The sequence below is a fragment of the Podarcis tiliguerta genome, assembly GCF_965153285.1.
Source record: "Podarcis tiliguerta genome assembly, chromosome: 3".
Lineage (NCBI taxonomy): Eukaryota > Metazoa > Chordata > Lepidosauria > Squamata > Lacertidae > Podarcis > Podarcis tiliguerta.
The window spans coordinates 49,761,309-49,785,449 of NC_139536.1; the positions used below are offsets into that span (position 1 = coordinate 49,761,309).

General features: G+C 40.8%; 1 long non-coding RNA gene across 3 annotated transcripts in view; it reads left to right on the top strand.

Moving 5' to 3' along the window:
* Window positions 1–24,141, top strand: part of LOC310674698 — a 61,200-nt gene that overhangs the window by 31,590 nt on the left and 5,469 nt on the right. For 2 of the 3 annotated variants that reach the window (XR_014509706.1, XR_014509707.1), the window contains 3 exons: window positions 821–1,017; window positions 8,949–9,020; window positions 12,601–12,972. This is a non-coding gene — a long non-coding RNA (uncharacterized lncRNA). Of the gene's footprint in view, window positions 1–820; window positions 1,018–8,948; window positions 9,021–12,600; window positions 12,973–24,141 lie in introns of those variants that run through there. The other variant, XR_014509705.1, reaches the window with a different exon arrangement.

Below are 24,141 nucleotides of genomic sequence, written 5' to 3' on the forward strand. Positions count from 1 at the left end.
AAACCAGAAAATAAATGGACTGAACTAATGAAAGCAGATAATTGTTGCAAAGCCCAACATAAATATTTCCAGCAACTCTTATGAAACAATAAAGTAACTCTAGCAAGTCTTCTTCCTCTCATCTATCTCTGTAGATGTTTCCATATCAAATACATTGTGTGGGCTTAAGCCATCAGGCAGTGCTGATATAAAACCACAGTTCACTTTGATACAGCTTACACACATCAATTCCTGTTATGAAGGGGGGGAAAGAACTTGATGGATTTCAGGCCATTGTATTTTGTTATTTGATGAGTGTATCTTATAGACCAGTGGTTCCCAGTTAGCTAAGTACTGTGGACCCCCTATTTTTCAAAAGCCAAACCATGGACCCTCTGCTTTTGCAAATGTTGATACCTCTGTGGTAGTTTTGGTTATGTGACTGGTGCCACAGATCCCCTGAGTGGGCTATGGACCACGGACCACCAATTGGGATCCATAGTTTTAGACCATTACAGACAAACAGTGCTCAGAGCTTACATACAAAGTCCTTTTAATAATAATAATAATAATAATAATAATAATAATAATGGCTTGGGATTGGGACATTGGGAAGTATTCAACTAACTTTTTGTGCTAGTACAAGGGAATTTCCCCCTCTGCTCCTTGGCACCCACAAATCTGCTCCAGAGGGTTGAGGGTTAACATAGAAGAGATGCACAGAGGGAGGAGAAGGACATCCTGTCATGGAAGGAAAAATCATTGTTCACTTTAGAACTACACTGAATGTTCATTTTAGAACTACGCTGAATATGATCCATTGTGTTTTGTTATTTGATAGGTCTATAATGAGGGACAAAGAGCTATCAAAAGTCTACACCACCATCTGAAAATTCATGGAAGCAACATTTACCACAGAAGGAAGTCAGTATGGGATTAAAGATACAGAGTCATAAAGAAGCTTTCCTTCTCAACACACTTCTACTGTGCCTTCTCTAAGGTGCTTTGATGTGGCTGTCATCCATCCATTTTTACATGGTACGTAGGATAGATCAGTGCTTTAAATGAACAAGCAATCACAAAAGTTGTGTTCCTCCTGTACATAGCACAACAAAATGGATCACAGGTACATCCTTTAACTGAAACTCAGCGGAATGTTGTTTGCCCTTTGAAAGAGAAATTGCTTCATGTCACTTTCATCAAAACCAAAGCTATGGAGATCATTACATCTTTCTCTTCCTGGTTCTGAAGATCTGTTAGATGGATTGCAGGAGAACGAGTCTGTGAATAGCAAAGTTCATCCGGTTGCATTTCACAACATATGAGAAGCACAGTGGAAGGCTAGGAAATACGGAAAAGGAAGTATAACTGCATCCTCACTGTTGCTTTACAGCAATAATAATAATAATAATAATAATAATAATAATAATAATAATGACATCTATGTACACAACACTACAAAGAACAGGATTGCCAATTTCAAACTCAATGTCATTCCTATGTTTCCTTGTTTTCCTTCTCCTGCTGCCTCTGGAATTGCTGCTTCCTTGTTACCCTTGTCCATTATTCACCAACCTGGTTCACTTTGTATGACAGGTCTCTACTGGCAAGGGGTTTACAGTCTGAAATAAATATCGGGAAACAATAAGGTAATACAGACTAGGACAGACAATAAGGCAGGCATCCCCAAACTCACCCCTCCAGATGTTTTGGGACTACAACTCCCATCATCCCTGACCACTGGTTCTGTTAGCTAGGAATGATAGGAGTTGTAGTCCCAAAACATCTGGAGGGCCGAGTTTGGGGATGCCTGCAATAAGGTATACAGACTAGGACTTTGCCAACCTGGTGCCCTCCATATGTTTTGGACTATAACTCCCACCAGTCCTAACCAGTGCTATGTGTGGCTGATAGGAGTTGTAGTCCAAAACATCTGGAGGGCAGCTGGTTGTCCAGTGCTAGTCTAGGGAGATGGGGGAACAATAATTCCAGAGGCCAGAGGAAGCAGGGAGGCTATAAATAGGGGTGAGATTCTGTTTGAAATTTGGAACCACAAGGCTTTATATGAGTTCATAAGGAGGATTTCTTTTTAGAAAGGCGTATATTATAACTATCAATTGTCTTGGCAACTACACAGTTATTGAAATAACCAAATCCTTTCCCCTAGTGTCATCCCTATTTTGAGCACTCGCTTTGGTTAGAATATCCTTTCAAACTCTGAATCATAGTGCTGTGTTTGCTGAATATCACATTGTAAATATCACGAAAACAGTGTGGCGAGGGCTCCACGCTGCTATTATTATCTTGGCAGTCCTGCGAGGAGCTAAGCATACTTTGCTGCATTTCTTCTTTGAGCCCCGGGGGTGGGGGGAAGGAACACAAAGTGTTCTGTATGTTTTTCAGCTCTTGCAGAAGAGTTGTTGCAGATGTGAGCAGGGCAAAACTTCCTGTTGTGGTTATCAGGTATCAGAAAATCCCTCATTATCCCCGCTTGGCATTTGCTCTGTTCTAAAAACTAGCCCACAAGTTGAAAACTTGCTGCCTAAGCAATTAAAGGCAAATGTAATGGGGGCAATGTCTGAGCTCAGTCCGATCCTTTCATCACCTAATAGCTTCCGCAGGGTGCTTAATTAGTTTCTGAGCATTAGACCAGCAGCAATCCTTAACTTCTGCCCTTCCGAGTCACAACTTAACTCTCCCACCCAACACACACAGAGAACCACCCTCAGACTACTTCTCTGACTACTTATCAGTCATTTTGGGTGCAGGAATTACAGTAGAGTGCTCATGTATACAACACATAATACTTTAATACTCCTATGAAGAAGTACTTTTTCTGTCTCAAATCTTCAGCCTCATTGGATGTCCATGAGTTCTAGAATTAATAATAATAATAATAATAATAATAATAATAATTTTTATTTATACCCCGCCCTCCCCAGCCAAGGCTGGGTTCAGGGTTGCTAACAAGCAATAATAAAAATAAGTTGAATGAATACTTAACTTAACTTAAAAACAAAATTAAAATATTTTGAGAGAGGCAGAAAAAAACAATTCTCCCTATCCACTTTCTCTATGCCTTGTATAATTTTATAAATTTCTGTCATGTCACTTTTTATGTGCCTTTTCTCTAAATTATAAAGTTATGAACGCTGCAACTGTTCTTCCCAGAGGAGCGGCTTTATCCCCTTGGTCATTTTAATCTCCCTTTTCTGAATAGGTACTGCCATGTTTGGCAGTACACACTTCTTTCAGTGTCCTAATAGCAAGCTTTTTTTTTTTTTTTGGCAAACCTTTAAGAAAGTACATCATAAAAGATTGACTTCGGTGGGTAATGAATCTTCATTGCCCCTGGTTCCATAAAGTCCAAGTCCAATCTGCCAAGTTAGTGGGGGAAATCCTCAATGTCGTCAGGTCCCCAATGCAAAATCCTTAGACTCTTTAAAGCCAAGCATATGGCAGATTATAAGGATATTGCTACTGGTGTTATTCTTCTCTGGGAAATTAACAGCACTAATATAAAGTGCTACTTTCTTAGCTTACATTAAAAGTAACGGCGGGGGGGGGGGGGAGGTGGAAGAGGCAGATGCAAAAGTGATGACTGAGGATTTGTAGAAAACAAAACAAAACTCAGCAGCCCAATAAACTGTGTGTTTTATTATTTGGTATTCATCACATAAAAACAACCCAAATGAAAAGGCCTGACCTTTTCACTGGCGGCAGCAAAGCTCTGACAATAGTCAATAGTTACAGCTAATAGTGGTGCAATTTAAGGACTGCTATGTAATGATCAGGACTGCAGCACAAAATCTGGAGTCTCCTGCAAGAGACTTTTGGGGGCCCATCATGGCAACTGAGCAATTCTTTTTACTGTCCTTTTTATTTAATAAACTGTACGTTTTATGCAGCAACGGAATTTATATATTTGTGTAAATCCATGTATGTGAGGCATGCCATCGCCTCTCCATGGCCGTTGCTGCTGGTTTCCTACCTTGGACAGCTCATAGTGGCTGCTGGAGAGCAGAGCACAACAATTCTTGTAGGTTTTCTTGTTTAAAAAATGCATTGTGTGTCTGCATCTAATCTTGCCCCCTTCTAAAATTTATTTATTGGTGTGTGTTTTTCTTTTTGTAAATCTACCAGAGAATAAAATAAAAACAAATCAGGATTAAGAGGAGGGCATGTGTGCTGTGTCCCTTTGGCATAGTGGTAGTTAGACTCATCCTTCTTCTGTCAGGAAATGCTCTGCGGTAGGGGAACAAAAATGGGGGGCTGAGGAGGATCAGTTGAGAGAGAATGAGAAATGTCCCTATTTTCATCTGAGGAACATTGGAGGGTGTGAAGTAGGTCTGGGTCTGGTCACCGCATGCATGAGTTCCATGATGGGATATAAATGTAAGGAAACAGGTTAAATAAATTAACCAGTCTTACATTCTCAAACATTTTTTCTACCCAACTCATGAAGTTCAGCATCCTGGAAATGTTGCTTTCTATTGAAGAAATTTGTTAAGCCAAATATTTTTGGGGCACAGTAGATCTGAGATGTATTTATTAAGATTTGTGAAAAATTGGGAAGGGCCATAGCTCAGTAATAAAGCATGCAGAAAGCCCAGGATTCCATCCCTAACATCTCTGGGGTGAAGCTGGGAGAGACGCCTGCCTGAAATCCTGGATAGTCACTGTAGACAATACTAAGCCAGATGGGCAGACTCAGTATAAGGCAGATTCCATTGAAACTTCTTTCCATATGTACCACAGAGACAGGATGTTTGAGAACTGCTTGTGGATGAATACACGTGTTTGGGAATGCTGCAAACAAACAGTTCTGTGAAAATGAATTCAGGACTACCAATTGAATTATATGGATATATACTTGGAAGTAAGGCCCATTTTTGCTTGGGGAGGGTTACTAACTATTGCAGTTATTAATATTGTGCAGTTTGGAGCAACTGGATGCACAAAAACTTACTCCTTTTGGAATGAAACGTTGGCCAAACCCATTAGATTGTTCAAAACTTTACTTGCAGAACTTTCTTCAAAACAGAACAAAAAACATCAAAGATACATCCAAATAACTCCCTAGAATATCTTGTGCTGTCCAGCACAGGTTCAGCATCTTAGAAATAAAATATACTTCCAAACAGACCTAGAAGCAGAAGTCTCTCTTTCTACAGCCTCCACTTTGCCCCGAGCTGTATCCACTCGCTTCAGGAGAATCGTTTACACATCCTTGCTGTCACAGAGTACAAAGACTCAGCCACCACCCTTCCAAGATGGCAAATTTGCAATTCAATAGCTCTCATGTGATCTCATGTGACACTCATGTGTTAGCTACTTAAGAACAACAACAGTTAATTATCAAACAATTAGAGAGCTCAGAGAGCCCTTCTCACTTTTCTTTAGCTTCAGTGGAATCTTCCAGTTAAACCCTTTCAGCAATACACATAGGCATTCTCCATTTCAGTGTCAATTAAATAATTATACCTAACAGTAACATGCATAACATTGGGCTGCATATATCTGTAAGTATACATTTGTAAACATTTGACTCCCCTCTCTCTCTCTCTCTCTCTCTCTCTCTCTCATAGCTGGTGGAGCGTAGGGGAGAACTGCTGCAAGAACTGTACCTCTTTTCTGTTGATATTTTGTCCCAGTACTGGGATTGTCTAAACTTGCTCTTCTGAGAATCAGATTAATTCAGGAAACCAGAGCAAGAGAGGCAAATGAAGCTGAGGAGGCTGCTTTGCTTTAGCTGATGGCATGAACACCCTGCTAAATCACCTGTGCCCTGCACTTCACCTGCTTAAATGCTCCAGGGTTGCAAAAACACACTGATAACCTTTTGGAGGATATTGTGGCATTAAGGAGACTTTAAAAAAAAGTTGGGGGAGAAATGTCAAATGTAACATGATGTGCTGATGTTACCAGGCCTCTAATGCCATCCAGCTGCAACTCTCAAGCCTGGGGAAATGCAAAAACACATTTCATAACACTTTTGGGGGGTCTCGCTAGACCCTCTTTCTTTTATAATGAACACATATACACCATACAACTAGATGCTTCTTCTTTATCCTTGTTTTTCAACCCCACACTTCAAATGCCCATCATTTTCCCTGTGGGTAGAAGCTGATAGTAGCTATTTCAGGACCTGCACATCTGGTGCCTCATAAAGGGATGCACCAGAACCATCAGAAATGTTTAAAACAGTGTTTAGACCAAATACCCACAATTAATTCAGGTGCTGAGAGAGAGAGACCAATTAAAATTAACGGTGGGGCCAAACCAGCAGATGTTCCATTGCCTCTGCTGACTGTATGGTGGCAATCAGAGGGCATGTATATGGTTTAAGAAACATGCAAGCTTCCAGAAAGATTTTCTAAAGAATACACTTTGATGAAGCTTCATAGCTCCTTGCTTGACATTGACTTTTCCATTCTGAAAGGCCCAGATAGGATGTTTACATGTGCATGAAATGTTATTCTAGCACAGGGGGGTCCCAAACTGTGATCTGTGGACCACCAGTGGCAGACTAGCTTCATTTAGGTGATCCACAACATGGCTGCGGATTTGTGGTTAAATACGGGACACAGAATTAAGTATGCATATTGATTTTTAATTGTCTTTTAATGCTTCAATTATTTCTTCTACTGTATTTTATTGTATTGCGCTTCTAATTCTATGGAATTCAAATTGTAATACAATAAAATATAATATATAAGAAATAAAAGCAGCAATAAAAAATCATACAGCATCTGGCACAGCACATTACAACTGCTGAAACAGGTGGAAAAATAATTAAGGGATCTCCAGCAATTTTCAAGTTGTTTGTGGGAAAACAAAAAGTTTGGGAGCTACTGTTTTCAATTTAAAGGGGGAAAGCTTCTTATTGCCACAGTTAAGGCACTCAAGAAAAAGCACACACATTGATTTTGAAACTCAAGATGCTTGCCTTAACATCCACACCATGTAAGCAGTACAGTCTACAATTTCACATAATGTGTTCCTTGAGAAGGAACCCACCATTTTCCTTGGACTTTAAGCCCCAAATAAATAACCTGGAGTTATTCATAATTTTATAATGAACAAAATATTTACTTACTGATTGCATTCATATCTACCCTTTTCTCCCAGGGGTTCAAGATGGTGCATATACTTCTTCTCCACATTCATTAATCCCCACAACAACCCTGGGGGTATTTTAGGCTCAGAGGCAATGATTAAGCTCAAGGTCACCCTAGTAAGCTTCATGGCTGCGTGGCAATTTGTACCCTGGTCTCCCAAGCCATAGTGTGACACTCTAACCCCCACCCTACACCCACACTTAGTCTCAGTTTGTATAATGAAACCATGCTGGGAAAGGTACACACATTAACTAATTCTTGCACTGTGCAAAAGCACAATCACATTGAGTTTTGCAGTAGGTGTTGTAGATTGTGGTGTGAGATGGTGGGATGGAAACATAAAGCTTTTCTCCTTTTATATGAAGTCTGTAGTTACCTTGAGTGTTAAAGTATCCAACTTGGCCGGCCCAACTTGCATGAGATCTAAAGTTTAGGATTCCTAGATCAGTCTATCCTTTGTATATTGAAAGATCACATCCTTGTGTTTCTTCTGCATGTTAAGTAGTCATTCTTCTATGGAAGACTTCAAACAAATATGGTGGTGGCTTGTTGGCAGGTTGGGGAAGCAATGGTATCCTCATGGTGGAGGTGTTGTGTTTGTCAGGATGGTGATGGTTGGGATGAAGCAGCCACAGCAAGAGTAATGAAGTGTTGGAATGGGAGCCATGTAAGTGTTTTTGCTCAGTGGGCTTACATTTCAGCTTTGTAAAAGTCCAAGGTTTTTACACACACCTCCATCCAAGCAAGCAAGAGGCATTTTGACAGGTCAAGCACCCATTCCAGCCAGACAAAAGCACTTGAAGAAGAGGTGGCACAGGTCCAGGAAGAGGTGAGGTCTGGGGAAGAATCCTAAGGGTCAAAGAGAAAGGACCAGAGAGTCACATTTCATCCCTGTGCCTGAGGATGCCTGCCCCCAGCCAAGGTGATCAAAAGCTCTCATCTAACTCCATAAAAATACCCAACTGCAGAAAACATGGTAGTTTTGATATGGAAGGAGGCAAACAAAATAGGTGAAGAGTCACCTCTGTTAAATTATTACTGACTTCTGACCGTTGTTGAATCCAAAGGTGTCTCTGCTTACCTAGATAAAGATAAGGGGGTTCATTGGTGGCAGCGTAAAATATGGATAGTCTGTTCTTGTTCCTGAGTGCTAAAAGTCTCCCCTGAAGGTGACAAGCATGGAATTGGAATTGTGGAATGCCAAGCATTCCGATTAGTCTCTAGAACTGACTGCTGAGGCCAGTGTTGTTTCGGCTGCTGTCTTCTAACAAAGTGGGACTTGCATACAGTGGCACCTCAGGTTATAAACACATCGGGTTTCAAACACTTTGGGTTACAGACTCCTCTAACCCAGAAGTAGTACCTCAGGTTAAGACCTTTATCTCAGGATGAGAACAGAAATTCTGCAGCAGCGGCACAGTGGCAGCGGGAGGCCCCATTAGCTAAAGTGGTACCTCAGGTTAAGAACAGATTCAGGTTAAGAATGGACCTCTGGAACGAATTAAGTACTTAACCAGAGGTACCACTGTATATGCCTCTTGGTGTAGATTGGCTTATGCACCCGAGTGGAAAAACAATGGCCGATCTGTTTACTCCTGTACTACAAAGTGCTGAATAAGTTCTCTCTAAATCAGTTGCTATAATGTGTACCTATTGCCATAGTCGAAGCACAGAGTGGGTGGGGGGACCAGATGCAAGAAAATGATGTCGCTGATCTCCAACTGTCTCGAGGTCATTCCAAGGAAGTTTTGCAGCAGTTGATCATTAACTTAATTCAGTGATAAATTAGAATGTGTGTTCTATCCTGCTAAGATAGTAAAAAATGACTTCTCCCCCCTTTGTTCACAGCTGCAACTGGTAGAAAGAGAAATTAATATTGCTACAAAAAAAGTGGAGCTGGATAGATGCCAAAAACACTAGGTAAGAGCAATATCTCCTTTATCTGTGACTGTGATAGAACAAGAGATTTGTAGAATTGGCTTAGCGCAGTCGATTCACACACACACACACACACACTCTTTCTTTTCCTGCAGCTATTATATGAGAATCTGATCATCTGAAACTTCAGTTATGCATTGACTGTCATGAATAGAACAAACAAAGCACCATATTTGATTCCTTCAGTCACTGTAAGATGCTGAAGTGTCAAGGCCTGTCAGAGTGAGCTGATTTTTGAGAATTTGAAATGCCATTCCTCCAGACCACGCTTATTTACTAGGGAGTAAGTTCCATTGAACACACTGGGATATACTTCTGAGCCCCCGACAATCTCTAATCCTTTCTGCAACAATGACATGTTCCTCAGGGTGGTTTGGGGGTGAAATTCTAAGGTGCAAACGTCTACTCACATGATGCACTTGCACAACCAGGTGTCCCAATCACGTGGTGCGCCTAATCATAAACGTGTTTGTGGTCTGAAATTTCACTGCAGACAATCACACACAACACATAGTCATTGCAGAAAGCATTAGAGATACTGGGGGCAAGGCTAAAAGTGTCTCCCCACTCCTGTCAACACAGCAAGACCCTGCACATGTATGAACAGAGTTCACAGGGTGTTCCACTTGTGTTCAAGTGATGTGAATTAAAGCCTATTGCAGACCTGACCCCCTCATCAACACAGGGAAGGTTGGGACTGAGTGACTGAAGATGGTTTTTAGTTTGGAATAGTTGTCTACTATTGTGACTAGCAAAAAAACAAAACAAAAACAAAAACACAATTACAATGTTTACCTCTATACCACACGGCTCCTCTTGTGGATTTTCTTGCACGTTCACTGGTTTTTCTGCATTGTGAACATGGTTCTACAGAATTCTTTAATGGGGGAAGTTTGTTTGTGTTAGTCAAAGTTTGCACAGGGAGTGCATACCAGCCCCCAGAGAGCCATGCGAATCAGTTTGGTTTCTGTATTCCAGCCCCTGGACAGGGAGAGAGGTTTGGATGTAAAGGTCAAAGTTATGCTGTCCAGTTGGAGATCTAGATTTTTGTTTGTTTGTTTTTTGCTGTTGATGAGTCAGTGAAGTTAATTAGTGCATTGATGCAAGCTGCTGTAATTTCCTGATACGGAGTAATCTAAAGCCTTTGCTATCCTTGAGGGGCTAATAAGGGGTTATTGAGTCTACTAAATAACTTAAGCTTTTAGAATAAAGTAGACAATCAGTAATTCAACATCAGGACTTAATCTGAACAGGACTTAGAACTGACCTGGTTTTCAGTGCCAGAACAACCTAGGCATGAGAAGCAACAATAAAGAAAATAGCATATTTGAGCATATAAAGAGTACATTTATTTTGTTCAATAGGAATCTGTATAAGTCTCGACAAAGCCCATCCTGACATTTCTGAAATTTTGAGCTCAGAAATATATTTTTGTTAAAAAAAGAAATTGAGGGTTTTTTACAACTCATTTTTTTTAAATAAAAAAACACCAGGAGAACAGCACCTTGAGGTTATTATTATTCTTGCTGTCTTTGTATTCCCATTGGTAAGCATCCCAAATTCTTTGTCCTTTAAAGAGACTGGCCAGCTTACTGGGAGTGAACTCAGTGGGACTTAGGTTTGAGTAACCATGTATAGGACTGCACTATAACACTAAGAGGCCATCTAATGAAACAGGCTGGTGTTAGCTGGAGAGTTGCTCTCCTTCTTTGCTTTGTCTCCTTTATATTATACTAGTTATAGGATCACAACTTGTAGTCGCCAGAATGGGGCATGTATGTTTGAACAACTGCACACTCTATGTGGGTTTATCTTTGAAAGTGAGTCAGAAACTACAACGAATCCAGAATGCAGCAGTTAGACTGGGAGCGGCCACTGGAACTATGTAACACTGATCCTAAAGGATCTTCATTGGCTCCCAGTATGTTTCTGAGCACAATTCACAGTTAATGCTCTCCTTTAAAGCCCTTTAAAGCACAGGAGAAAAAGTATTCCTTGCACAAAGCTGGGAATGGAATCTCCAGTAATAGGTACTTCCTACAAGGTAGTTCATCTTTCACATCTTCTAACATTGTGCCACTTATGCTGCAAACCCAGAGTCTTTCCTTTAGCAATCCTGATAGGCTCACATCTGATACATCTGAAAACTGCAAGCCTTACAGCACAATCCTATACATGCCTACTGAGAAATAAGCCCCATCGAATTCAGTGAGATTTTCTTCCAGGGAAGTGTGCATAGGACCTCAGCCTTTTGGTTAACAATGGCATGCAAGAGTCTTTGAATGGCCTTGCTTATACACCACCAAAGGCATGTATGGGGTGCAGTGCTCATCTTATTTCAGGCTGAGGGAGCCAGCGTTTGTCCACAGAGAACTTTCTGGATCATGTGGCTAGCATGACTAAACTGGCACAATGGAACACTGTGATGGAAGCCAGAGTGCATGTAAACGCTGTTTACCTTCCCGCTGCAGTGGTACCTATTTATCTACTTGCACTGGTGTGCTTTTGAACTGCTAGGTTGGCAGAAGCTGGGACAGAGCAATGGGAGCTCAGTGGTTTCAACCACAGCGCCACTCGCATCCTAGGTAGCCCTGCTCCATAGGCCAAGAAATGCTGGTTTAGATTAAAAATCTAGTCTCTTTTACTTGAAGGATCTTCATCCAGGGGTACAATTGAAAGCTTTAAGATATTTGACTGCAATTGATTCCTAACCTGTTTCTCAGTTTGTAAACCTGTGGGCCCAGGACACAAGATGTTTTCAAATACCTATGAAACATGCATCTGTTCAAAAAATTGAATGTAGCATGACACATATAGAGCAGTAGAAGTTCCAGGACTGCTACTGTACTTTATGTTTCTGAATCACAGCCTGCACAAAAGAAAATATTGAAATGCCACTGTTTTATGTCAGAAAAAATGAGAGTTCTTCCAAAGCACTCTATGGAGTAACCTGCTCTGAAGCAACCTGCTTGGCAGGGTTATTATTTCTGTCTTTTATGATCTGCAGATGGTTTTCACTGCACATAAAGCATACTGATCTTAGAGTATCAGATCAGAGAATACCTTTAGGTCTCCAACAGCTACAACAGTGTTAATAATTTGGAAGTACACACTTAAGCAAAGTGTAACTGCTATGATGATCTAGGCTGTCTTCCTTTTCTTTTCTTTTTTAGGTCAGATAACTGAAGTCACTCTTGCTATAATGTTGAACATGAAATATATTTAGGTTCTATGCGCATACATAAGTCATATACTAGTATGTCAAAGCGTCATAGGTTCTTCCGTACTGAAGAGCACACAAACAACCAAGATTATAGCAGGTGGCTAGGCAGCTTGGCCAGAACAGAACAGCTATCCTTTTCTGGCTTGAAGGCCACACTGAGGACTGGCCACCCCTCTGAGTGCATGCACACAGCCATTCTCATGTGCACACCTCCACATACAGCAGATACATACATGCAGTGGGGGGGGGGGTGGAAACAAACTCAGAACATTTAACAGCACACACACATATACACAGCAGCAGCAAGACAATGCTGGTTTCCCTGCGTCTTGTTCCCAGAGCTGTTTACTGCAATGTCAGATGGAGAAGAAGTCCTTTTAAAAGCAAGAAGAGGTGCTCGGTTGAGAGACTGAAGGTGTTTTGGATGCCCCAAGGCCTATTGTGGAAGAGGAGAAAACAGAAAATATGTTAATATTGGCTTTTTTTAAAAGGCTATATCGGGGGGAGTTTGGGGAGGACGCAAAAAGCCTGCAGCCTAGCCTACAAGCACCAGATTTAGGGCAGTGCAGGCAGTTTCCCTGCACCAGGCACCGAGCTGAGGGATGCAAAATTGAGAAGATCCATAATTTGAGAAGATCCATTTGAAGGCACCAAATTTTGGCCATGCACAGGGTGCCATATTATGAAAGATTACCAAAGTCCGTCCCTCAGCCAACCCTGATGTGAATCAAAATACTGAAAAGAAGATGATTACAAGATTTTTTAAAATATGTTTTATTTTACAGATAGCATATAGCTACCTACCTACCTATCTCTGACCTTCTTGGGATTCTGATTCTAAACCGGAAGCAGAAATAACTTACCAAAACTTTTCATAACTTGCCCGTGGATGCTGGCTCCCTCTCTCCCCTTGTTAGAATGTTTCATCAAAATGGAAGTTGGCAAAGTGTGCTGCACTCTTTGGAAGTAATGAAAAAAGATGTCAAAGCTTGTTAAGGTCAGTGAGCAAAACAGTGTGGATTGCATAGCATTATGAAATTATTAATTTAAAAATTTATATATGAATAAAAGCATCTGGTGAATGAGTAAGAGTAATTTCTTTCACTTGGCTAATTTAAATGCCAGCTGTCTCTGTCCTCAACCATATTTTCTCATAAAAGCTTTTACAGAGTGTCTGCTTATGAAAATGCAGAATTTATGGAGAGTGCAAGGGCTGGGTAGGTATACATAGATTTCAGCCTATCTTTATAAGGGTATATCAGTTGATTGAAAAATTAAATGTTAAATTTGCAAAATGTCTGAAGGATATCTTTTGTCCCACTTTTGGGAAACACATGGGTTTGGAAAATTAAAGCATTCCACACGGGAATTAATCAGATCTTTCCCCCCCTTAATAGTTATCAAGCTCCAGGGCACATTTTGGGGAACATTTATGTCCATTTGGAATATTGACCGATTCAATTATGTAGTTCACCTAGTCAGAACCAGTGCAAGGGCTCCTACTGGTGCAACGGGGCATTCCTTCCTCTCCTCTCCCTGTGTGCTTTCACAACCCCCCCATCCCAACTGGCTCTGGTGAGAGCAAGAGGGAGGGACAGGGAGGTAGCTGGGTTGAGCAGTCAAAAATGCTTGCATGGGCAGAACATTTTAGCATGACATTGGGTTCTTCTGATTGTGTGATGCCTTCTTATGATTACAGCCAAACGTAATTTGTAATTCAGTCTGCTACGTTCTGGTGTCAGGCAGACATTTTGGACACATACATACACGTTACTGTAAGAGTTACCATAAGAGCAAGAGTGGCTCACCTGGTGAGGCAGAACTGCAGCAACAGAGCTTCAGGAGCAGCAACATTGCTGCCACTCCTCAAGAGGGGAAGGTTGAGATGGTGTCAAGGTCAGGGCCGTGTGGATACTTTGGTGGAACCAATCCAGTGCTCCAGCTAGTGCATCTGGACCTCCCAAGCTTACTGCTGCCTCACTCCTCATGGTATAGGGCAGTGATGGTGCTGCCAGGAGCTTATTGCCCCATCGTTCAGCCCAGACACTGGGGTCCAGCTCCGAGGGCCTTTTGGCAGTTCCCTCACTGCGAGAAGTGAAGGTACAGGGAACCAGGCAGAGGGCCTTCTCAGTAGTTGTGCCCACCCTGCCCATCCCATCAGATGTCAAGGAAATAAATAACTATCTGACTTTTAGGAGACATCTGAAGACAACCCTGTTTAGGAAAGTTTTTAATGTTTGATGTTTTATCATGTTTTTAATATTCTATTGGGAGCCTGCCAGATGGGCCGGGGTATAAATGTATCAACATCATCATCATTATCTCCATCCCACCAGACAAGTCACTCAGCAAGTAATTCTTGCGTAAAAGTGCTACTGCACTCATGTATGTGGGCAATGGTCAGCTTACTGGCCACTATGAAAACATAATGTTAGAGTAGATAGGGCTTGGGTTCCTAACCACTCCAGTAAAAATAGGATAAGAGAGAGCATGTAGGAGGGAGTACGTCATGTGGTATGTTCCCAAGCCAACTCCATCAGGAACTGGAGAGCTTATATTGGCACTTAGCCCATGATGTCTTCTTATCACTACCATCATTGTGATTTCCAAACATTACAGAAGTAGCATAGAATCCAATTTACTGCATTGATAAAAGATCAAGCTTGCCTTTCAACCTGAATTTTCAAGTTCTCAAAGTGAAGCTCTCCAAAGGGAGAACAATATTAAAATATACATTAAACGAACTAAACCATCAGTAGAATTAACTTGAGAGTAGGGAGAATAATGTGTAACCCACAGACCCCACACGATAACATAAATGCAAACTTTTTTAGACAATAAAGTTTTGAACTTTTGAATAAGTATGCAGAGGACAGGGTGATTAAAGTTGAAAATAAATCAGATACTTAGGAAAATAAAGTCAACAACTTTGATTAAGTTCAGCAAGAGATGATGGATAAGCAGGTAGACACAGATAAATGAATATTTCTGATTAGCAAGTAAATAATTAGACCGGGTTGATGAACTTGATAACAAGATTGATAAAAATTACCCCCAACTTTGTGGGTGCTTATGTGGGGTGTCAGTGAGAGTACAGGTGATGCAGCTCATATATTTTATCAAATGACAGATTTTTCTTTATGGGAAGGATAGATGTTGTTGGAAGGAAATGTCAGTCATGATAAAATTTTGTTCATTAGGATTTGATAAACAAGTTCACGATATTATGTTGTGTTTACCAGTAAAGTCTTAGAAAATTCCTTCAGCAGCAATCCTGGCAAAATCCAGGTATGATGACACAGTAGTTGCATATATGGTTTTTTCCTGAAAGAAGAAGAAGAAGAACAGTTTGGATTTGATATCCTGCTTTATCACTACCCGAAGGAGTCTCAAAGTGGCTAACATTCTCCTTTCCCTTCCTCCCCCACAACAAACACTCTGTGAGGTGAGTGGGGCTGAGAGACTTCAGAGAAGTGTGACTGGCCCAAGGTCACCCAGCAGCTGCATGTGGAGGAGCAGAGACGCGAACCCGGTTCCCCAGATTACGAGTCCACTGCTCTTAACCAATACACCACACTGGCTCTCCCTTCCCATGTTTTTTTCACAGTAACAGACAATATGTGTTAAATTGTACTACGGGGTAGCATTTTTAACTCCATCTCTCATGCCACATGGCTCCTCTGAGACACACATTTGCTATCCATGTATGAGTGTAATGTCTGAGGTTAATATGAACGCATCTATGTGCAGAGGCTACATTAGATACAAGAACACTGATCCTACATGGTTCCAGGAGAAATCTATGTGTGAAGGCTTTCTTACCTCACATGTCCATCAGACATCCATGCTGACATGTGGATGACAAGAATGGGGCCAGAAGGAGCTGTGTGACTTTGAGTGGGAGGGCTAACTTTGCAAGCCCCTTTCAATGTAATTTGCCTTTTTTGCAAGTAGCTGTCATGAACACACCAGCTCCAAGTGTAATCTCATAGCCAGCTGCAGTAGGCAGTCAGGAACAGGGAGGCTGGGCTTTCATGCCAACACATGAGAGCCCACTGCTGCCAGTGTCAAGTCTCCCTGACCTTGGATGGCCGGCTGATAAGGGAGGAAGGAGAGCAGACTGGAACACAGCCAAAGTTCCCTGGAAGCCCAAACAGGCGCGGAAAGCCACAGAGACAGCTTTTCGAAACAGAAAAGGTCTGCAGCTGACCAAATAAGTCCGAGGCATAGGCGTATAGGAAGGCTGCTACACAGGAAGCAAAATAAGAAACGTAAAGGTCGACACAGGAAGAACTCCTCAGAAGGGTCAACTGAGTGAAGGGGGCCAGAGGCTTGCTAGAGCCGCCTGGAGATAATTGCTTGTTTTTTTGCAATAAATCCTCCTTTTTAATTACGTACGCTTACTGTGTTATCAAGCCGGGAACCTGGACTCCTAACAGTAGCATATGAAGGGGTTTTATGAAAGTTCATTTACTGAAACGTATTCCTTAGATTTTCTTGCGCATTCCATGCAATTAATGTCACACCTAATTATGTGTGTTTGTGCGAGTATCCTTAGGTTTTTAAGGTGTGTATATTAAATCTGAGGCAGAAAGACAAATATTAGTAGATCAACTTTTTAAAAGGGGATAAGGTGTGTGTTGGGGGACTAACCATGTCGGCACTCTACTGAATCAATGGATATGTATATGTTTACAAAAGTTCCTTTGCTATCTTAATGTTACCACAGTTGGGGAGCCAGCATTTTATTTAGGAAAGAGAGGATCTGGACTAAGCTGGCCACTCCTTCACTAAATCCCTCTCTGTTGTCCCAACACTTGTGATTTCTGCATGCCACCATCACATGAAGTTGCACTGGCACATGGGGTTCAGTAGAAATCCTATCCCTGTCCAACTGGCACAATTCTAGGATTGCCAGCTAGATGCATAATTATACAGAGAGCTCCCTGCCTCCCCTCCATTTTTTGCTATTCATGCTGCAATGCAATCTCAGTGATATCCATATGTTTGGATACTGTATATACACAGCAGTTGTAAATAACTATTCTCCTTTTTTATTTTTGAACAGTCAATGAAGGTAAATGCATTTGTTTGCTTTTTGTGTTAAAAACTTCCAAGAAAATATACACACACACACACACACACACACACAGAAAATACTTTGTAACCAAATATATTGAAATGTTGAAATGTTCTGGGGGAAAATATCACTGAATTTATATGAGCACTATATGCGAGACAAAATGTGAGATTTCACGATTTTACAAGAAAAACACATTAGCTGCTTTTATACGAAAGAGAGAGGTTAATTTGATTCTGGGTATGTAATAGAGGTTAAGTATAAGCCTTTAATGTTCTCAAGATCATCTCCAAATAATAATTCTTCCACAGAAATGATTCACTTGCAATTCAGGCAGACAAAATGGAGAAAATGGTGAGACAATGTCTACAAGTAGTAGTGAAGATTTAAAACTCCTGAGGCAAACTTTAATATTCCCATTTTTTTTTCAAAGAGCTGGAAATGTGTTTCAAAATAATGTAGGTATTGGATTAGGTGCCTAAATCAAAGCTTCTCAGACAATGATGATGACTACAATCATAGATTGGCAAAAAGGTAGGAAAGTCATTTCTGCACTGGGTGAGGTGGAGTGCGGGTACAGCAGAGGGATTTTAATTCACAAAAATGTGCAAGAAGATACTGTGCTATGCTAATTCCTGGATGGATTTGCTTAAATGAGACATTCTGTCCCTTACAGCCACCACAATGGCATTATAGTTCATACCAAAATCAGCATAGAAAGCAAGTGGTTTAACTGGGAAGAAATCTGCCATCTGTTCTAGAAAGACATGGTCTTGAAACATATGCAAGACTGTGGAATAACAAATGCCATTACTGCCAGATCTGTACATATCAGAATTTCATAAGTTTCTCAGAATGTTCTCACAATTTATTTAGTTAAAGGAATATGTACACAGATATTCTTTTTTATACAACCACCACCACCCAAAAACGTTGGAGTATTTTATCTCAATTAAAAGTCCACAATGGTGGCATTTTTCCAACCAAACTACATCAGTATCAGAGAAACAGACAGGTTATTAGATATGGTCTTAAAGTGACTTATATTGCCAATTATACTACTTATAATGGTAGTCAAATTCTGCTATGCATGGTTCAGGCTTCGCTAAGGTTACACAAATGTTTCTGAATACAGATTTCTATCTTAATGCACTTTTTGCAATGCAAGAGTGCAATGCAATTTCCTTTCCCTGTATCAAAAGGCTTCCAAAATTCTGGTTATATTGGAAATGGAGTGTTGTACTAACAGCTTATGCCACCTTAATATGTTACATCTTTGGAAAACTTGCCAGTCATACATTTACCCTAAGCATTTCTCTGCTACATTTGCTTTCACTTCAGTGCCTTCTTATGCTGGAAAGGTATTCTGGCATAGCAGGGAAAAATGAGTCATTGCTATCCTGTGCTATCTGGAAACAAAATGTCATTGCAGCTGTTTGCTTTTCATTTCCTCCCATAACCAAAGGCTAGCTAGGCTGCTGTTAAATTTCCTCTAAAATATATATTTTCCCCCTGCCTGGAAGCTTCCTTTCTAATTCATTGGGGGAAATTACCACATTTGTGGCGTTCATTTTGCAGGAGCCACAGAGATCTAATTTCCCATGTTGGTTTTCTTATGCTCTCCTGATTAGGGAAAACAAATTCATTATCGTGAGGGTAAATACAGAATGTCCTTTACGTGCCAGACGCCAAACATAATCTGCTCAGCGTTGGACAACTGAATGAGCGGAACACGTTTGTGTCACCTGACCATACAGGAGAGCACATTATGCCAAAAGGGGCAGAGTCACTCATACAAGTAATAAACAGACTTCACACTTCGCAATAAAGACGGGAATTCGTGTTGAAGGAAAAGGGGCGTAATTTACCCTGACACCTGAGACAAGTAATATAGTGTGTGCACTTATTGACAAAGCTGGTGTTTGTTTGTTTGTTTGGTTTTTGTTGTTGCAAAAAACAAAACTTGTTTCCTTGGCAACTGCTGCACTCTGTAATACTAATGCTAAAAAAAGTGTGGAACTTGCTTTACCGGGAAGAAACCATTCTGATACCTGTGTACAGTTTTTAGGCTTTTATTGGTTTGTCAACCTTGGAAGTTGTTTGGATACTTGGCTAATTATGTTTGAATATTGTTGCATGCCACCTCAATCTCTGAGATTCCAGGGCTTCCATGTGCTTACTCAATGTTTGCTTTTTCTTTTGAGAGTGAAGACTGTGGTGTCTTCAGGATATATGTACAGTGGTACCTCGGGTTAAGTACTTAATTCGTTCCAGAGGTCCGTTCTTAACCTGAAACTGTTCTTAACCTGAAGCACCACTTTAGCTAATGGAGCCTCCTGCTGCCGCCGTGCTACCGGGGCCCGATTTCTGTTCTTATCCTGAAGCAAAGTTTTTAACCTGAAGCACTATTTCTGGGTTAGCGGTGTGTGTAACCTGAAGTGTATGTAACCTGAAGCGTATGTAACCTGAAGCGTATGTAACCCGAGGTACCACTGTATATACAACCTGAGCCTACAATGAAGGGGTTCACAGCATTGACACTCCAAGAGGGTCTTGTTTGTCTCAAATCTGCAGCCTTGGATTCAAACAGAATCCAGCGTGCAGTTTTCTTCCAGCTTCTGGCTCACATAACTCAACTCTGAACTGAGGCTTTGTGCCTCTAACTATCGCTGAGTTGAGGGGAACCTGCCATTTTTGAGAATACAGTGGTGCCTCGCAAGACGAAAAGAATCCGTTCCGGGAGTCTCTTCGTCTAGCGGTTTTTTCGTCTTGCGAAGCAACCCTATTAGCGGATTAGCGCTATTAGCGGTTTAGCGGCTATTAGCGGCTATTAAAGGCTTAAGGGATTAGCGGATTAGCTGCTAAAAGGCTATTAGCAGCTTAGTGCCTTAGAAAAAGGGGGTGGGGAGCGAAAAAAAATCGCAGGAACTCGCAAGACATTTTCGTTTTGCGAAGCAAGCCCATAGGAAATTCGTTTTGCGAAGCACCTCCAAAATGGAAAACCCTTTCGTCTAGCGGGTTTTCCGTCTTGCGAGGCATTCGTCTTGCGGGGCACCACTGTAAAACCATATTCCTTTTTTTTTAATAAATACTAATTCTGATAATGAATTATTTTCTGAGAACAATGTTGACAATAGGGACATAATCCAAAACTGAAGAGTAGAAGTGGGGTGGTGTTTTTTTTAAAAAAAGAAATGGATAACTGTGGGGTTATCAATTGGCTTACAGAAGTAGAAATTAACCTAAAATAGTTCTCATGTCAAGTGATATGTAAAATGGCTGACTGGCGATGGGAACCAAGGGCAAAAATAGGCCATTTTCTCCTTAAATTTAAAAAAGGGCCTTAGGTTCTGAAGTAAGGTGCTGCTTGTCTGTTGAAGATTGTGCTCCCTTTAAAGTATAGGGAAATTATGCATGAATCAGTGTAGCTGCCGTTTCAATATTAAAATTGTTCCTCTAGGCCAAAACCTTTCCAAGTTATCGGAACAAGCCTTTATAAGTTTCACTTCTGCCTTAAAAAAATGAACTGAACATTTTGGAATGTTTAACTTCTTCTTCTTCTTCTTCTTCTTCTTCTTCTTCTTCTTCTTCTTCTTCTTCTGGAGATTATAATGTCCATTGTTAGTTAAAATGGAAACATCATGGAGCATTAATAGGATTAGCAGAAAAGAATCAGAGCATTTAACTCTTTAAAAACAGTTAATAAAGCCAAGAACATTTTTTTAAAAAAATGTCTAGGAGTGTAGAAGAGGTTCTAATGGTCTGGTCCATGGGTAGGCAGACTAAGGCCCAGGGCCCGGATCTGGCCCAATTGCCTTCTAAATCCGGCCCACAGATGGTCTGGGAATCAGCGTGTTTTTACATGAGTAGAATGTGTCCTTTTTTAAAAAATGTATCTCTGGGTTATTTGTGGGGCCTGCCTGGCGTGTTTACATGAGTAGAATGTGTGCTTTTATTTAAAATGCATCTCTGGGTTATTTGTGGGGCTTAGGAAATAGTTCATTTTTAAAAAAACAAATATAGTCTGGCCCCCCACAAGAGGGGCAGTGGACTGGCCCTCTGCTGAAGAAGTTGGCTGACCCCTGGTCTGGTCTATTGGGTCTCACCATTTGCTTGAATTTAACTCATGAGCAAACAGCATCAGATGGAATATTTATTTATTAGGAAATAATGTAAGGATATTATTAATTAACTAATAATATCCCACATTTTTCCTAGAACTGGGACTCAAGGTGGCTCACAAAAATTAAAGCAAACATGAATAAAACATATCAATATTAAAACATATAAAATATAATAGTTAAAAAGTAATTAAACTATAATAGATATAAAACAATACAAATCTACAACATTAAAAGAATTGGTTCCACCATTTGGAGCTCTACCACAAGTCTATTTCAATTTTATTTTCTGGAAACTAGATAAAAAGGAAGACTGCAAAGAGTTACGGGGAGAAATGGGGACATGCTCCGGAAATCATAGCCACATTCTGGGTCAGAAGTTTCACTTACTTCAAAATAGTGACTGCAACTCTGAATATATTTTTCTATACACACGAAAATAAGATACTTTCCTGCCATAATACCATTTCACAGAGCACAGACCTGCAGGTCGGGGTGGGTGACAAATGTGGTGCAGTTTGAATTTAAAGGCAAACTTACCTTATTCATACTTTCCAAAACAATTTGAGAATCAAAACACAACCATCTTTCAAAATTTGCAGTTTTCTGAATTTTTGCAATGCAGTTCTCCAGTCCAGTAGTGTATATAAGTCATTACTGCCTCTTAGGAGGAAATTTTAAACATTCCTGTTTATCCAAGAATGGCTGGAATGTACCATTCCAGCAACCCCGGAGCAATTGGTTCAACATTTTTAGAATGTTCTAAACTGTTTTAAAAATACCATTCAAAATGTTTCATATTACTGATATGTTCACTGCCTTAGGCTCCTTTGGGACAAAGGGATATAAATTTCATACAGAAATGTGTAAGGATAATTTTTTACTAAAATGCTGCTGTGAGTGAGTACTTTTTAAGAATGCCAGTTGCTGCAGAAATGTGGAGAACTGCACGAGGTAATTAAGAGGTTGATATGGGAGTATGCAGCCTCCCTTGCCCCCCCCCAGGGGAATGGGGGGGGACTGCCTTGCCAGCTGTGTCCATAATTCACCCCCGGATTCTAAAGAAGGGGGTGACCGGGCACTTGGCACAAAGCCCTCGGGTGAAGTCGGCTCTCCCTGACGCTGTCTCTAATCGCGCACTGGTTAGCATTAGCGCAAAATATATAATTGGAAAGAAGCTAATGCACATACATCAAGTGAAGATCGGGAGTAAAGACTGCTGAATAATGGGATCTCTGTGAGCGGAGCGACGGGCTGGACAATAAAACAAGTGAAGAATCAACATTAGAAGATCGGTATGTCGGACTGAACTGGAAAGAGGAGGGGGAGGAAAAAACTTTTCTTTGTCTTATGTGAGTATTCAATAACCCTCCCCTCCAGAGAGAAGAATCGTTGCAAATTATTAATCACAAGCAGGAGATTAAGAACTGTGTGGAAAGCAATTACTGATCAAAGACAGGACTGGTGGAAACATCGAGGAATGGAAAGAAAGCTTTATGACGCAGTTACAAATAAGACAGGCTTGCGCACAGATGGACGAGGGGGAGGAGGACCAGGGTCATCGGAATGTGAATGTATGGTGATCAGAATGTGATCTTGATCTGGCAGAGCCCCTTGAGATATAGATTGGCAAGCCTGTGGAAATCAATGGACAGACTGTGGGAATGTTTTCTACGGAGGTGTGGAAATGGCATCTGTCCTTTATGTAATATGACTCTTGGAGAGTGTAAAACCCACACAGGATATGTTTGTTTTCAACCCGCTTGTGAAGATTATCAGAGATCACAAAGAAAGGAATATATGATGATAATAACAAGAAGATGAGAAAATAACAAAGAGACTATCTGGACAGAACTGGATAGAACTGTTTAATTAAAGAAGCAGCAAGAGTGATGTTTGGACCCCTTTTGGAGCTTGAAGTATGGGTACCCCCAACAATTATTTTTTTAAATTTGGCTGTATAATTTGCAACTAATGTGATTTGGAATTGATGTGATATGATTGGCCTGCTAATAAAAATTATATTTAAAAAAAAAAAAGAAATGTGGAGAACTGAATTTAAGATTGAAGAAACTGAAATGGACTGTCCACCCTTACCTTCAGGAAAGCACATGGTAATTTTGCATGCAGAGAAGTTGCCCTGCATTCCCTATTTTCACACTTCAGCAACACCCTCATTTGGCGGTTGCACACCTCCCCTGTACAGCTAGATTTCAGTGGGATTGATGTATGAGACTACATTTTACAACATCTTCCCCGCTGTGTGGGAATCCCTTACATAGATCACAGTGCCTGGAGACAGGCAATCAGGTCATGCATCTATATCAGTGACCAGAGGAGGAATGACTACTAAGAGGACTGCAAACAGAATATACACCATGGTGAGTCTGCAGCAGTACTGTGCACCAAATGCCTTCATCTGCCCCAGCTGCAACAAAACATATCTCTTCTGTATCGGTCTCTAAATTCACAGCAGACACTGTAACCTTTCAACTGTTTGACTTCACTCTGTAAAGGTGCACTCTTCCATTGACTCCCGAGACAGATGGGTGCCAACATCTCCATTTGGTAGAATTGGTGTAATACAGGGAACAAACCTTGAAAGAACTATGAACATAAAAGAACTGCAGCTTGGAGAAACAACAGTACAGTGTTACCTCGGGTTACAAACACCTCGGG